General features: G+C 34.6%; 1 protein-coding gene across 4 annotated transcripts in view; it reads right to left on the bottom strand.

The window, feature by feature from the left end:
* The window catches only part of rhea (Talin_middle and talin-RS domain-containing protein rhea), a 270,830-nt gene extending 259,271 nt beyond the window's left edge, over positions 1-11,559 (bottom strand). For 2 of the 4 annotated variants that reach the window (XM_081735806.1, XM_081735808.1), the window contains exon 1: positions 11,126-11,550. The gene's annotated coding sequence lies outside the window, so the exon portion shown is untranslated. Of the gene's footprint in view, positions 1-11,125 lie in introns of all 4 variants that reach the window. The other 2 variants (XM_081735810.1, XM_081735809.1) reach the window with 2 other exon arrangements.
* Positions 11,560-17,754: the final 6,195 nt, after the last annotated feature.

The following is a 17,754-nucleotide window of genomic DNA, read 5'->3' as shown; positions in this document are numbered from 1 at the left end:
TAGCGTCGTCGTTTTTGTAGTGTACTATAAAGAAGAAGAAAAGAAAAACAGAGCATATAAGTTATGTTATACTTTTGGAGAGTCTCGAACACAATGCTACGAAAGTGTACTGTTTGAAATAGAAAATCATTGTGTTCTTGAGAAACTAGACTGATAAAGATATATCTAGTGTAAGAACAAAACGAACTTTTAAAACCTATATTTACATAAAGCTGATTTTAGCATTGAGAGTGAATGGCATTTTGGTGCAACAACTCATGAAAAGAGGTATTGTAATGGAGTTGGTGGCAAAGTCAAGAGGTTGAGAGCAAGTTTGCAGCATCGAGGGTATGATAATACAAATCTTTATCCCGGCAGCTTTTCGACTACGCACCAGCAAACTCTACTGGAGTTCAATTTATATTGTTACTCAAAAATAGTTCACAGAGTTAGCAACATTCCTACAAGATTGCTTTAACAAAGTACAAACAATTCTTGGGGCACAGAAATTTCACAAGTTCATTCCTGTAGCTTCAGATACTTTCGAACTTTTTATTGAGGTATTTTCGTATTGCCATAGGTCATTTGCACAGATACTCACCAAATTCGACCATAAATTAGCAGTGGCAGACATAAGTGCAATCTATAACAACAGGTAGAAGCTGATGTAAGTTTTGGAGAAAGATTAAGCGAAAGTATGTTTTTCCTACTCTGTTGGCCCATCTTTTGTATATCTTTGGAAGCTACATGTTCTTTGGATTCGTGCAGTAAACAGTGTAAAATAAGTTCTGATCCCAATAGGCATACTATACACCCTGCCTGACAAAAGATGTTCCACATTCACTCCAAACTAAGTTGTAAGCAGTATTCAAAGATTATTTGAAGTTCCAAATATAAACAGAAACTTGGTCATTACTCTTTTCTGACATTGTGATATCTTAATAATTTGATTTGAATACATCCATATTTTTTTTTTCGTTTATAATTATTATTATTTTTATGTTATTTTATTTTAAATAAAGAACCTACAATAAAACTATTTTCAACTCCACGTTTGAAGCGGAAACTTTTGTAAAAAATCATCCCAGAAGAAAATTCTGGGGATACATTTATAACAGTACGATTATAGTTTTATAATTTTTGAAAATTTTCCAAATATGGCTTTTTGAGAAAATCAAATTTAAAAGTTAAATTATTTCGATTTTTTTAAAAATTCTATAGTGTTATATAGCATTGAAATTCTTTAAAATGACACATTACCAACGTCCTAGGTTCTTTGGGTCAGCCGCAAATACCAACTGAACAAATATCATTCACTGAATGTTTGGTAAATTCTTAACCATTATCCGGGCAAGCGGGGCCTCCCACGCCCGGTAGCTTCATATATATATATATTTATTTAATTTCTCAATAACCATAAATATTTCGATGACATAAAATTCTGAATTCTTCTATCTTTAGTCGAAGTTAAAGTCATGAACATATCGAGTTGGTAAGGCTAATAGAGTTGGTAAGGCCCCAGTTGCCGTCTACGTTACAAAAATATCTTGCCCGGACAAGGGTTAAACTTGAAGGTCTGTAATTTCGAAACCAGTTCATAAATCAACTTGAGGTCTCCGCTTGTTCTACACACTGATGATAGCGCTCAAAATATAAAATATCAGTAATCTGTAAGAGTATATCTGAAATTTTGTGTTGATTTGACATGAAATGACTCAGGGTTTGCCCTTATAAGCCTCAATTTTATGGGATGCAGTCTTCTTTCTGAAAATATTCTTACGCCTAACTTTTAATTTATCGTAGTTTATGTTACCAAAAAACCATGCTGATGGCTTCGGGTGAGTTTATACAGAACAGCTGATCACCAAGAGAATGGCAGCACGTTCCCCTTCCCAAAACTAAACTGAATCAATAATTAAATAATAGTCCATGCATTTTTTAAAGCATATACCTTGCTTCTTTCATTTTTGGGATCATGTTTCTGATCAGTAAAATTAAGTTCTCCACAATAAATAAACAAAATTAATAAAATTGGCACTAATTATCCACTGAAGATAAGTTATCTTTGGACAACTTCGAACATTCATATCCTGAATTTGATTAAATTGTTGTGAACATTATTGCTCCCCATAAAATACATCGGAAAGATAGGGGAAACGAGAGATCATCTATTGACGACAGTCGTGCCTTTACATTTGCCTACAGGTAAAAGTCACTTAAAAGAATGGACAAGTGCTATGTTACTCTTGACTTAATGAACCCACAAAACTTGTAACTTCAACGCTATCCACATTATTATATACTGTATATATATATATATATATATAAAATACTTAGCCCTTGAAGCTGGTCTAGTGGCTACGCGTGCGCCTTTGATGCACATAGCCTCAGTGCTGAAATGGGACGCTAAAATTCAACAAAGAACAACTCTGACCATTTAAACAAAGTAAGTCTCTTTTTCCCCCGTTCTAGCCCACTGGTTCCCAACTTGAAGCAGGAGGTGCTATGCAGAGCGTAGAAAGGAACACAAGTCAACTGACAGAAACAAACTTTGAAATTATAAAAATTTATTGGAAAGATAAAGGCGCATGAAGTCTGCAGGATTTACGAACAGTGCCAGGTAAACAAGGCTGGGAACCAGTGCTCTAACCAGAGAACATAAAAGGAATTATTATTATTTTTCCTATTACCAAAAATTACCCTAAATGAATTTCTTCTCATTGAAGGCTCTCCTCGTGGATGTAAAACAAACTACCTTAAAAATACTCGTATAAATCGACGTAATGTGACAGGGGTACAATGCTAATTAATTTCGAAAATAATACACACACACACACTACAAAGATAATAAAAGCAAAAATCTCCGAAGTTCTTGAGGCTAAATACAAACATAAAACAGCTTAAATTAATGCAAAACAAACTATTCCAATTGTCATTAAATATTTCAATTCTTGGTGATTCAAAGCATAAAACATTAAAGAATATTATATCTCGTATAGATGACATGCAACCTAACAAAACAACTGTAAAAGTTTTGAAATAAATTAAGATCTTTTTTTATTTGTTTGCAAGATAAGAAGTCTACACTTGAAGTTCCTAATTATGAAAAATAAAATAAAAAGTGATCGATAAATCAAGAAATATTTCGTGTTATTAATAATCCAATATCGCCTCGTTGGAACTCGTACTAACGTGACATAATTATGAACTCTTTTTTCATAAAATGTTGAACAGAATTCTCTACCAGATCACTATCGGAAAAAGCTGTGAGGAAAAGACCATTCGTACGTCGAAGAAAACAGAAATGGAAAAACTAACTGGTATTTAATGTATACACAACTGAAATTATACACATGAAAAGTAAGTGTTACTGATTGTACTTCTTTAAAAAATTTTGTCAATTCGATGGCAGCTGCTTTTGATGGAGTTTAATTTTAACTGTATTATCTACTAAATTCTCAGAAGTTTGTATGTATTTCACGTTATTATGACTTGTTTCTTATGTAAATATCAATAACCCATTTGAATTGAGTTCCATCAAACGCTTTCCCTTTTCAAAAAAAAAAAATAATGTCCACATTCTCCTTCATCCGTAGAACTAAAAAATATATACAGTGACGTACGCAGGGGGTGGGTCCGAACGACCCCTCCTTCTCGAAGACCCGATTTTTCTGTAAATTTAGTCTAATTTTATGAGTGATTTTACAAATTTTAATACAATTTATATTCAAATTAAATTTTAATCCTCTCAAAAGCTTTGGATTCATCCCGAAATAAATTTCTGTGTATGTGCTTTACTATGTAATCCTTTTTGCAACATAAAAGTACTTCATGTAAAAACAAGTATCTTAGGATGATTCCTGACCTTACCACTTAAATTTTGTCAATTCAAGTACTAATTACCTAGAAAAGGTTACGATACATTGCTAATTCTTCTGCCTCTTCAACCTAAGACGAAAGATACAGTTGTAACTTTCTAAAAGCGACAAATCCTCAGTTTTAGGGAATGACAATCCTTCATATTCCATGCCCTTTCCATTAGATCTAAGTAACCAAATACCAAAGAAAGCCTTCAGCTATGAATTTATAAACATCCTATAATAACCATGCTAATGAGGATTGAGCTGTAAGCAGAGGAATAAGACAAAGACTTCTGTAATTACCATCTTTCTTTGCGTTTCTGTTCTGTGACATTTTGCAGCATGCTAGTTTCTCAAAATTAAGGGGAAAAAAACTCACATACGTGAACAAAACAAAGGATATTCGAGATTCACAAGAAGTCAACTTCCTCGATTTAATACCTGATGAATGTTTTGAGGGAAAACGCACGGTCCACATTCTGCATATACACAATTCTATCCTTATAATTGCATTCCAAAATCTGTTATCAGTATATTCATGAGAAAATGCATACACTATCGTTATTACTCAGCAAGATATACCAAATGATCACACAGTTTACATTAAGTGACCGAACTTCAATATGGCGCTCAACTAGACACTTCACAGTTACTTCTTTTTCCTTTAATTTTCTCCTAGATATTTCGCTCCCAACCTGACGAAGTGTTCAGCGAAAGAGCTTATAGTTTACCTTCTTTAATGCATTTATGTGTTTTAAAATAACCTTATTGGTGCTAAATCTCGTTTTACTAGTGTACTTCGGGTAGTATATAAAGAGCAATTTCATCCAGTTAACTATAACCAATCTACCTATTCACTTTTTATAACTAGTGGATAAAATACTAGATCTAATATACGTTTATTGCCAAGGCCTAGCTGCACTAGGATAGTGCTTTTCGTGAGATTAGCGAAGTCAAGCAGTGCAAGGTATGATCAAAGATGGGTGACCTTACCAGGTGGCGTTGGCAGCGCGCTGTTCACCCAGCTTCGTAACGACAAATGAGAAGCTACTTAGAAGAGAGAGGTAGCGAATTCCAATCTTACAAAGGTAAGCCTTAACAACGAAAGGACACATATCGCCCCACGAGACATGAGTGCCACAAGCCGGCTGGTAAGACATGGCTCTGTAAAATCTCTTGGGCCATTTTAAAAAAAAAAAAGTTATATAAGACTTATATGTGCTTTTCAACGTAAATACTCACTAACACACGCGACAAAAATAAATCCTTCGACAAATGTATCCCATAAAAACTATCATAACAAGTGGATGGCATCGAAGTTATAAAAACTGAAAGAAAAAAATGGAAATAGGGTTTATAAAACCACAATTCTTGCTGGTTTTATACCAGGACGCGAAATTTCCGATCACCAGATCGCCCTTGGTGATCAAATATTTTAGTTGCCAATAGATATTTGACCTTTACTTTGTTTGCTTTAGAACTGTAAAGAAGAAAATGATGACCAAATTCTCTAATATGGCTAATGGATAATAATAATAAATCAGAATTATATACCGAGAAACATTTGAACAGTCCTTGCAAATGCGTTATCCATCTAATTAAACTTGAAAAACATGTCTTCAAAAGATATACATATAATAATAAGCAGGGTTGGCTGGTTTAAAACCAAAAAAAAAAAACAACTGGTTTAAACCAAAAAACAAAAAATGTTCGTAAAAGTGTAAGCGTTTGTAAAATCTTGATGAACACACATTTATGGGTTATCACGTTTCACTCCCGTATATTATTCGTATTACATTCAGACCTAAATTCCCCATTCATTACTCAAAAAAGATTATACTACAAAAGCGACTTCTTTTTACAAGTTTATTTTGTTATTTTTTTGTAGCTGTTATTATTGTTATGTAATTGCAATCGAAGAAAAATTCTAAATATTGTTTCGTTTCAATGTTTACTATTGATAAAATACATCGAAAATGCTGTACTTTGTGTGTGTGTGTGGGGGGGGGGGGTCATACAGACCCCACGAGAGGCATTTAGTGAAATAAGTATCTGTGGTATCTATTTATGTATAAATGAGTTTGAGCCTAAGTGGACGCAAATAATTCGTATCTTTATTCACTTTTCTTATTAATATGCAGATTAAGTCGGTGTGTTTCTTTAATTTGGACCCATAAAAATCGTTGTTAACTAACTTGAACTAAATTAGTTCTTCTGTACTCCGTAGTACTTTGAAATTGTTCATATGTAATTCTGTGTAATGGTTTCACTTGTGCAAATGTTTATCTTTTTGTCCTTCTGAAATGACTCTTGACATTTGTATTAAGAAGCATGTAAAGATCAGTATAACTTTTTTTTTTTTTTTTTTTTTTATCAGGATTCCTTCGTAAGTGAGTCGGCAAACGTATCGCAGTACGCAAACGTATAGGACAATTTCTCTCGGATGTAACTCGAGAAGCGGTTTTTATTCCGCTTTAAGCTTATATGAGCCCTTCCAGCATAACCCGGTTGTTGCATAATAACATCAAGGCGAAACAAACTTATTTCTGTCCATATATGATATGAATATATAGAGCAAATCATTTAAACCATAAAAACCTGGTTTAAACCAAAAAAACCTGGTTTAAACCAAAGAAACCGGTTTTTTTAATAAAAACCATGCTTTTTGCCAACCCTGATAATAAGTAAAATAAAATATTTACTTAAATATATCCTTTATTTGATAACCCGAATTTTCGGTAAGTCTTGGCTGTTACCTTTTTCTAAGGACGAAAATTAAAAAAAAAAAAAAAAAAAAAATGAAAATAAAGAGTGGGAGTTTGTTGTAACTTCAGTTTTTTTTTTCCGTTAAATATTACAGGGAGCAAAAAACTGAGGATAACTTTTAGGTGAACGAAAAGAAAAATACCAACAGGATAGTGAAATAGGAATTTTTGGGAAGGTTAAAAAAAAAAAAAAAAGAAAGCCAAGAATTACCGAATACTCAAATAAAAGAAGACATACTAAGGTAAATATCTTATTCTACTTAATTATCTACGGTATAAATTAACATACCAGTACGTAAAAGAAAATTAGTACGTTAACGAACAAAAGCGTCACAATAAAACCTATACTACAAAAAAATATAAACCTCCCCTTCTTCCATTAAATAAAAAGTGCGCGCTTGAGTTTACAAATTTCTTGACACTCTCTCACTATACCAAATATTCTACAATTAAAACTGGATCTTTTATTAACGTGTCAAAAAGAAACTAACGAAGAAACAACAACAAGAAGAAAAGATAATTTAGGTATACGTTCCACACTTAATATTATTTTACTTCTGAATCAAAAGTATCGATTCCCTCAATGGTTATCAGTACACTAGTAACATTTACGTATAAATTTTCACTGTTAATACAATTAAAAATTTCATAAAGTCTCAGTAACTTCTTCTATTTTGCGGTAGAAGCGTTCACGATCACAGTTCCAACGCGAATGTTGAAATATTGAAGATTTGATTTTAACAGGGATACAAAAACATCGGAGCAATTTAAGTTCATTTTCTATATTAAATCGGCATCCTAGAGTATCTACGAGTTATTATGATGTGTAGATCTATCTTACCGTACTGTAAAAAACGTCTTAAAATACCCTGTGCTTTGTCTCTGAGGAGAAGTGCAGCACTCGAGATATTGGAATAAAATTAACTAGGGAACAATTGTAGTTGAGCAATTCGTTCGTGTAACAAGATTCTTCCTTCTGAAACAATAGTCTTTAAACAAAATAAATCCAAACTTTTCACGTCATCACTGTTAAACAAGAACATGTTGGTTCTCAAAGAAGAACTAATCAATTTGTCAAAAAACTTTACTCTTTTTCTTAAGTTAATATTCCCAAATTTGCAGACCAAAACACCAGGATACTCTGTGAAAATTTACAGAAGAGTCATAGTGAAGCACTCGCTTTTCGCTGAAATATCAGAATTACTTAAATAATACGTCAACACTCACAAAAAGTGAGTGATAGACAGTAGATTATTCCTACTAGTTGATTGACAATTAATTAATTAAAGCGGCATGCCTCTTCCTGGGTTTAAATTAGGTCGAGGGTGTCTGGCTTCGGATATGAACCCGAACAGTGGGTCGGACACCACTTCCAGCACTAGGTTACGTACGCTATATAAGACTCTGTGCTGACTGAAAGGGAAGTTAAAAACTCTTAATCAATCATTCAATCTTTTGGTTAATACTCAACACAAAATGTTACAACGACAGTATCATTTCTATCATACATCAGTACGACTTAAGCACGGAAAATCGCTAGAAATTTAATCTTATTTACTTGCTGATTTCATCTTTTACAGTACGATTTGGGCAGGTATTATGTCGAAATACCCATTCTGCTCCATTTGCTTAATGGAGATATTATGCCAACAGAGAAGTAGGATCGCTAGTCCCATTCTGCTCTAGCTTCAAATGAACATAGGATACGAAAACTGGAAATCAGCGAGAGAGTGAAGCAATACATTGAAAATAACGTTTTATAATATCACGCATACAAGAATTGCGTAACAAAGGCTTCATTATGCATGCATATATCTATTAATATTCGTGGTAACTTCCTACAGGTAAGAAGCTAAATCACTACGCTGAGAGTGTCAATATGTTCTCAGAAAGAACGAAAAACGTGCATAAGGGACAATGTTACTTAAGAGAAAATCAACAAAATATAATTCGGGGAAAAAACAGTGAAGCATTTAACAAAATCCTAGTATTAATATTTCTGAGTTACTAAAAATATAAATATATACCTATTCAGAGAAGAAAGCGATAATTATCTCTTTATCAGTTACAATTCAAGAATACCATTTCCCTATACACCATCCTGAGCGTCTATCGTTATACTAAGGAAAGTAATGGAAGATTTAGACTTAACTACTTCATTTAAGGGTGAAATACATAATGTATGAAATTTGTTTCTTTATTACTACTCTCCGGCTCCTGAATTACCCTTAATTAACCCCACATTAACAAAAGGTATTATGGGTACACCTTAAAGAATTTTCAAACATGATGGAATTTAAAAGTCTAATATGGATGGGAACATATCAATGTATAGAAGGAGGACATTTAACAACTATAAGCATGAAGAATCAATGATTTGAAAAAGACAGTTGCTGCCACTGAAACAACTTATCAACATACCGATATTATTAAGAACAGGGATGCTTCAGGTACATCTTTTGACAGTAATCACAATTTTCGTCGATTATAATCCGTAGCTTGTTAATCAAACTGTTCTCAGGACTTACATACAAAAGACTACCAGGTAAGTATCAGTGAACTGTTACCAACATCAGAGAAGCATTTAATACAACAAATTACACAAATATTTCCCAGTATTACATCAGAAATGGATAACGTAACAGAATTTTCTTATACGTCATCCTCTACAAGTGTAAATTCAGTGAAAAATCTAAGTATGAAAAGGTGTCACTGTTTCGTCTGGTGGTTAACACACCAACCAGTAAATCCAGTAGTCTGGTTTCGATCCTCAGCGCGGCATACTTTTCAGCATATGAGAGAGACGATAAACTAAAATAATTCGAAATTTATTTAGATGGATATGGAAATATATTGAAGAAACAAAAATAAGTCAGTGCAATATTAGCTAATAATGGGCTCAAATCAACTGAGAATTGTACATAATCTCGTTTCTCTAAGACATTTATCTTCTTCCGTAGCTACAGTACTGTGAAATCGGAAGAAATTAGATTTAAGACAACAACGAACTACCTACAGTAATTAAGGGTAACATCACAACATATAAGCACATATATCAATTATCATAGAAGAAACAGACAGATTGTACCCCAAATGTATATGAATTACATGCAGTTGAGTTGGGTTGATTTTGAGTTTAACGTCCCTTTCAGCAGCGAGCCTATATGAGACGGGGCCTACTGATTAACTTCGAATCCGAACCACATGGATGAATTAAACGCATTATAACAATGTGCCATGTTCTACATTCGTTCACTGCTTGATTATTAAAGTTTAGCGTTTATTATTATTATTTTAACCAAGACCATATGATACGGAACCTATTCCTTAAAGGCCACTACCATTTACAAATACTTAGGTCCGTATTCCAGGCAAGTATACAAACTAGGAATTGAACCCGGGAAAACGCACAAGTCACTTGCCATGAAGGGGGCAAGTATTGGTTTAACTTAAAAGCCAATAACTAAAACTAGTAGCCCAAACTGGATATTATCACTGTTAACAAACTATTCCCACTTACTTCAACAAGCAGCGACCAGTAAATTTCGAACAAATAAATAATCTATGAGTACATCAGTCAATAGAAGACACTATGTACACTCTCTATAATCTTGAACAATTAAACCCGAATCTCAAATTACGTACGGATGAGTCAAAGTGCTTTAGAAGGTAAGACAGAAGAAAGCTGAATTTATACAGGATATGTTAAATTTGTACGGTACGTTGCATTTGAACCCTTGTACTTGAAATAGCAAGTTATCATTGTGTGTAACTTCCGAAAGTACACAAGATTACTTTGTAATTTTTTAAAAAAATAATTTCATTGATTTCCAGTAATTGATGCATCTAATGTAAAACAACGTTCCAGTAAATCGTAAGAGATAGTCCCCTTCCGTTCTTACGAGTACTGGTTCATCATTGATCCTCTGCGCGGTAGTAGTATGCTTGGTTGTTGATAAACAAATCCCTCCCTCCCCCTTAACACATTAGTAAATGCTAACATAACATATACTACGGATGCATGTATGATCTAACATTTATACTAAGACTCACACAGTATATCCGTCTATAACATCTAACAACTAATTTAGTAGTGATTCATTGACAGGGGAGAGCTACAAAACAAAACAAATACTATGTAGGGCACTATTTCATTGTAACCAAATGTGCATATCATACGGAAAAAGTTTGATAAAGTGAATATGATTCATACTATTGATATGTTATATAGGTATAACAATCGCTAAACTGAAACATCTTTTTTACGGTTTTCACTCCACTACACAAGTTGCAGCAGTTCAGTCGACTTTCTGATCTCAGGGGATGACGGGCTTCCTAGGCCTAACGGTACCTGAGCCCCATCTGTGTTATTCTCATCGATTATCACTCTCTCTCCGTCCGCCTCACAAAATCAATCACAGCTTGCTCTATGTACATAGGTTCAAATGCTACATACCACTAAAACAGCACAATTTCAAGTCACAAAATGTGAAATATCACCGAATTTTGTATGATACTTACCACAACTTTACACACCCAGCTCCGTTTCTCTTTAGTTCACAGGAGGCACACCCCTATCAGCTTGAGGAACCCGAGAGCACTCTGACGTCACCGGATGTTCAGTCGTCGTTAGTCGGATGTTTACATCCGTCGCGCTAACTTTTACACTTGTGGTTTTATGCAACTATTATAAAAGCTGTTACAAATCATTAGTAAAATTCACACCAATATCTGAAACAAACGTTTTCAAGTTACAAATTCTTCAACAGTATTACGTAGAGTGACCCAGTATCCCTCCCATATATGGTGATGGCGATGCGTATGAAGCCCATCTGTACAAGCGAAGAAAGAAAAAAATGAAACGCGATGAACGCTTACTGAAGAAGTACTCGAATAAAGCGATCTTAGCTTGTTATTAATCAAAATATTAGTTTACATGTATCTTAAATCGTTATTTGCATTACAGAAGTTGCAGCTACAGGTTAGCTAGCAGAAAACGTTTGTTCAGATGGTTTTTAACTTGAGCGCGTGGGAGTAGTGCCGAATTAAGGCACAAGTGTAGTGAGTGACGCGAGATCAGAAAAAAGAAAGCGAAGGAGAGAAAGATGTATAAGCGGAGAGGAAAAATAGCATTACACTATCAACATTAGTGTTATTATTCTCTTTACGTATTTTGTTTCCAACTTCATCGTACCCAATTTCCATCTTATCAGGTTCATCCAAACGAAAAGTCAGTCTTGTTAATCAATTTAAAAGGGCTTTCCAGAAGCATTTATCTTGGTGATCAATGCACGATTTAAACATAATCTCCATTTGCATGTACGACGGGCACTTGCGAGCCGAGACTAAAGTGGGAGCAGAGTGACAAAGTGGTAGAGTACTGACCTTAGGAGCGGACGTCCCTAGTTCGTTCCCAGAACATATACGATGCAATGGAAAGTATTCTACAGGTAGATTTTCTTAGAATTCTCCAAACTATGCTGTGAAAATGTAAGGCTTATCGAACGGCTATGTCCGTAGTGTTTCTTCCAGACATGATTTGGGGGGCATTTTCTTCCGAAACTCTGAGAGCACCCCGGAGAGCCCAAAATAATACGTCTATAATATAATAATAAATAGAATACTAACAGCAGTGCCCCCCCCCCGAAATACTAAAAGTGTGTCTAAAGAATAGTTTCCATCTCCTCACTTAATCCTCTATTCAAATCGGATGTGGTAGAAATTAATTATTTCCAACTTCAAAGTTGATAAACAGGCTGTACCTTTCGGTATGCTTGTTCTTACGTAACGTAATAGGCCTACATACCTACGCGTCTTTGGCGTGGGAGACCCAGGTTCGATTCCTGACGGGAGCTCAGGTATGGTGCAGATTCCACCTTAAACTGTAGGCTCATGTCTAATATAGCCTCACTGCTGAAAGGAACGGTAAACTAATAATCAAATCAAATCAAACGTAATATGAAGATTTGTGTACGTGGAAAATTTAAGTGACTATACACACTCGTTATATCTCATAAAACTGGAAGTGGTAGAAATCTACTTACCATTTTCGATTTCAATATTGATCTTCATAGACTAAAAACGATTAAGATATAGTGCATAATAGCTTTTTGATAATGGATTTCATCTCTCCCGTTTATTCTTCTATTCAAACCGAAAATGGTGAAAATCTACGATCTCTAGCTTCAACATTGACTGTCATAGTTTAAAAAAAAAAAAAAAAAAACAATAATAGATAGCGAGAAGCACTTTTTTAGTATGAATTCAGTATGTTTCGTTTCCGGTTTTATTCCTTAGCAGCTAGAAGTGGTAGAAATCTGCTATCATTTTCAATTCTTAAACTGGTTCGCAGAGAGCAAAATCGTTAATAAGAGGAGACAAATGACTTTTATATGGATTCAGGATCTCAAAAACAATTTCATCTAGATTTTATAGTATTGAAACCGGAAGTAGAAACGATACTGCAACTTTTGGTTTCAACAGCTATTTCTATATAGTAATAACTAGCGTCAATTGCCGGCTTTGATGAGTTAAAATAAGAAAAAATATGTTCCGTTAGTCAGTTACTTTTTACGATTACTGAAGCGATCTATGATATCGGTCATTTTCGTTCATTTTTATATTTACCCTCTCCCACTCCCCCAAGGACCCTGGGCTGAATTTGGGTTTAAACGGCATCGGAAGTGTCACTGTTCATCTAAGTGAACCCAAACTATGGGTTCGACACTGATATAGGTCATTTTCGATCATTTTTATATATCTCCCTCGTCCCCCTCCCCTAAGTTGCACCGTCAAGGTAAAATGATAAAAAAAAAAACATTCCAGATTCAAACCTCATTTATGTTGAAAATTTGATCGAGATCAGTCGGGTGATTCAAGAGTTATTAAGGTTTATTTATTTTTGTATATCTCCCACTCTTCTCCCCCTCCCCGAAGTTCTACCGTCAAAGTGAAATGATAAAGAACTTTCGAGGCCTGAACTTCATCTACGTTGAAAATTTGATCGAAATCGGTCGGGTGTTCAAGAGCTATTAAGTCATAAACATAGTCACTTTCATTTTTATACATATATAGATTGTAAGAGATAGAGAGAACAATGGCGGATCCAGGACGAACTTCTGGGGCGACGGTGGTTTGTAATACTGCTACTTAAAGCTACTTTTAAGAGCTCCAAACTATGGGATGGGTTTTATTTATATTTAAAATAAAAAAGTTTACTCTTCTGGGGGGGGGGCAATCGCCCCGTTCCCCGTCCCGTGGATCCGCCATTGGGCGGATCTATCCAGGAGCTAGTGGTACCTAAGCCCCCAGTTTTTTGAGTGACAAAAATAATTGAAACTTATTAATATATTTTTGAAAGTTTATGGTAAGCGTTGCCTTTTATTCTTTATTGGAAAGTTTTTGAAACATTATAGTTTCAGTTCCAGTTTTTCTGTTTCACAATGTGTAAAACTACGTTGGGAACTTCTGCAGAACCCATGAAAAATTGTAAACTCATGATATAGGCTATTGTAGCCTGAGTTCTCGGTGGCCAGTGGCGGATCTATCCTCCAGTTTTTTGAGAGAGAAAAATAATTTAAGCTATTATATATATATATATATATATATATATATATATATATATATATATATATATATATATATATATATATATATATATATATATATATATATATATATATATATATATATATATTTAACGTTTATAGTAAACTCATGGTATACCTATCATAGTTTGGGTTCCGGCTGCTCCCCTTCCAGTTTTTACCTTCTAGATCTACGGATCTACCACTATCTAAGGTTTATGATATTGAAACCGGAAGTAGAAACAATAGTATAACTTCCGGTTTTCGTATTGATTCCTATAAAGTAATAATTGGAGGAGATCAGGAGAAACTGTTTGTGATATGAATTCAGGGTCTGAAGAATAGGTTCCGCCTCTGACATTCTTCTTCTTTTCCATTCGGACGTTAATAATCTACTACTTCCGGTTTCAGTATTGAATTCATATAGTTTGGAAGTCTACCATAGTTTCGAAACTCATGTGTTTCTTCGCTAACTTGCTTCCAATTATTTTCCAACAGTAGGCACTTGTAACTGATATCACTCCTTTCCTTTAGTCTACAGAGCATAAACGTAGAACGTTTAATTCAATTGTGACTCAATGACGACATAAAAGGGCGTAAGGATGTGGGTGACCTTTCCCTTATATGCCATCGTCCACCCTCCATACATGTATTGAACTGTAGATCAAGTAATATAAAACTTATTGTAGGGATACAAGAAACTGTTACCCCCCAAAATTGTCTCTGCTTTCCTCCTCTTAAGAAACTAAAGTTGGCATCGTCACTGCTCATACTATTTCATTCATACACATATTTCCTTTTTTAAAAAATAAAACTGAGCGAACTTGAGTTACTTTACAACCATTCTAGTTATGTTAGTTCCAGGAACCTTTGATTTCTCTATACTTTTTCCTTGTTGTTTACGTAGATAATGTGTTTAATTCATCTTCCCTTCTAACTTGTGGTGTCACGCAACTATCAAAAAAGCTGTCGCAATCCAGTAAAAAAAAAAAAAAAAAAAACTTCTATCGACATTTTAAATTTCATTTCATAGATCCTTATAAACTTTTTTTTTTTTTTTTTTTAACTATTACATTACTGTCTCTTACTACTTATCTCAAGTAATGTGCTTCAATGTGTTATAGATTCTCTAAGAAACCAATAAATCATTAACGTTTATTGAATATTAAAGATACGTACGTGTATTTACTAAACATGTTACAATATAACTAAAAAAAACTTGAGGTAATTGATGGCTCAGTAGAAAGTATTTGCTTTTATTGAAGGATACCTGATTCAATCTCAGTCAATGTGAGCGTCTAGTAGACCCCTCACAACAAAAATTTCAGGGTGCATGCCTTTTAGATATCGTAGATATTTGATAGGAAAAAAAATAATAAAACAGACCCACTTCAGAAGGCACGATGGTTCAATGATAGAAGTGTAGGAGTTTCTAGTTGCCTCATGCCGTAAAGGTTTACGTTAACGCAACGCAACGCAAAATTTGCGTTTTACTTAGTGATAGTTGGTATCATACTGATTTGCTATCAATATGACGCTCACGCATTTTCTGAGTTTACAATCGCTTTGGCTATTACATATTCGAACGCAAATAGTCGTTTATGACCGGCAGCTCCGAACTTTTTACTTTCTTAGCAGACCGCACCAAAAGTTCTTAACGTATATTTTGAGTGGTGTTGCGGTCGACAACTTTTGCGAAGGCTCATAAGGAATGGCGTATCAAAAAAGATCATTTGATTTTAAAAGGACACACACACACACACACACACAGGTGATTCATTACATCTAAATAAGAGAAAAAGTTCATACGTAACTGCGGGGAAAAGTGCATAGTTTCAGAGCTAGGGCTGTCCAAAATTGCGAAAAAGTCAAATTTCAACAGGCCCTATTTCGAATTTCAGAAACTGTGGGTCCTTATTAGCGTAAAGGAAGTCACTCATACGCAATCCAAAAATGCATATTTCATTAATGTTCAATTGTTGTACAGATTATTCCCTGCAGGGTGAAATTCCCAGACATGCCATCAACCGAATTTTGAGACATGCTCTGACTTTATGATTGGTCCAAAGTATGCAAAATATAAGCCTTGATAGCAGGCCGGTAGCCAGCCCAAAAATGTAGGGGGGGGCTGAAGTTAGGGGGACCTGATCCAACCATATTATAGTTCATTTGCAAGCCTACCGTGGAAATTTTAGGGTGGCCCGCAAAAATTTAGGTGGGGCCTAGACCCCCCTGAACACGGGCCTGCCTGCTTAATAGCAGTGAACACAAAATTCCTTGGCGCAATGTCGGAAGTGTTAAGGATATTCAGCGGCACGGATTTTCGTACTCGTGAAAACGTATGCTGCAATGTTTTCTTAGAAATATAAGTGAAGAAAACGTGAAATTTATTTTGACGAAATACATCGCATTACACATGATTCCGAACACAAAAAGCATGGAGCTACCAATTCCTAACACTTCCGACTTCCCTCCGAAGTATTGGATGTTCATTGTTGCCAAGGTTTATTTTCTGCCAACTTTAAACCCTCCTTGAAATTGGGGCATATCTGAAAACTGTATTGAGAGCATATCTGAAAATTGAACCCTGTAGGAAATACCCTGTAGAATATACCTGTTGAAAATCGACGAAATATGCACTTTTGGTTTGTGTATGCGTGGCTTCCTTTACGCTGATAAGGATCACCATTCACAGTTTCTGAAATTCGAAACAGGGCCTATTGAAATTTGGCTTTTTCGCGATTTTGTCAGCCCTAGCTCTGAAATAGTGCACTTTTCGCCATAGGTCTATATGTACGTTTTCTCTTATTTTGATGTGAGGAATCGCCTCTTAGTTTGTCGGTATAGTTCATTAATACCCTATATATATATATATATATATATATATATATATATATATATATATATATATATATATATATATATATATATATATATTGAAAGGAATGAACGTAGAGTGAATTTTAAAATATATGCCTGAATATGCACTTTTATTTACATTAGTGTTTTACTTGGTTGCTTGTTGATATCTCCATAGAAGCTCGTAGATATTGGTGGATGTCTCCGTGATCGTTGTTGAAGACAATATTCAAACCGGAAGTGGTAGAAATAAACCGTTTCCGGTTTTCACGTTGATCACTATTGAGCAAAGACAATAATATATAGCGAGAAGCTGTTCCTTGAGATCCATTTATAAGAACAATTACCATCTTCTCTCTTAACCTCCTACTCAAACTGAAAGTGGCAGAAATCAATCACTTGCCGCTTTAACGTTGATCATTATTGAGTAAAAGCGGTGACAGATAGCAAGAGACAGTTTTCTGCATTCAATTAAGCGTCCCAGGAATATTCTTCTCCACTTAAGTCTCCATATTAGAACCAGAAGTCGGAGAAAATCAACTGCTTCCGGTTTCATTGGTAATCACTATAGAATAGAAACGGTAATAGATAGGAAAAGAGGTTTTCTGCAATCAATTAAGAATTCCGAAAAATATATTTCATCTCTACTCTAATCTACAGACTGAAACCGAACTGATAGGCAGTGGCAGATATAGAGGGTAAAGA

Source organism: Thermobia domestica, chromosome 13, assembly GCF_964235325.1.
Source record: "Thermobia domestica chromosome 13, izTheDome1.hap1.1, whole genome shotgun sequence".
NCBI classification, from domain to species: domain Eukaryota; kingdom Metazoa; phylum Arthropoda; class Insecta; order Zygentoma; family Lepismatidae; genus Thermobia; species Thermobia domestica.
The sequence above is the reverse complement of the archived record's forward strand: the minus strand, read 5'-3'. Positions and strand labels throughout refer to the sequence as shown.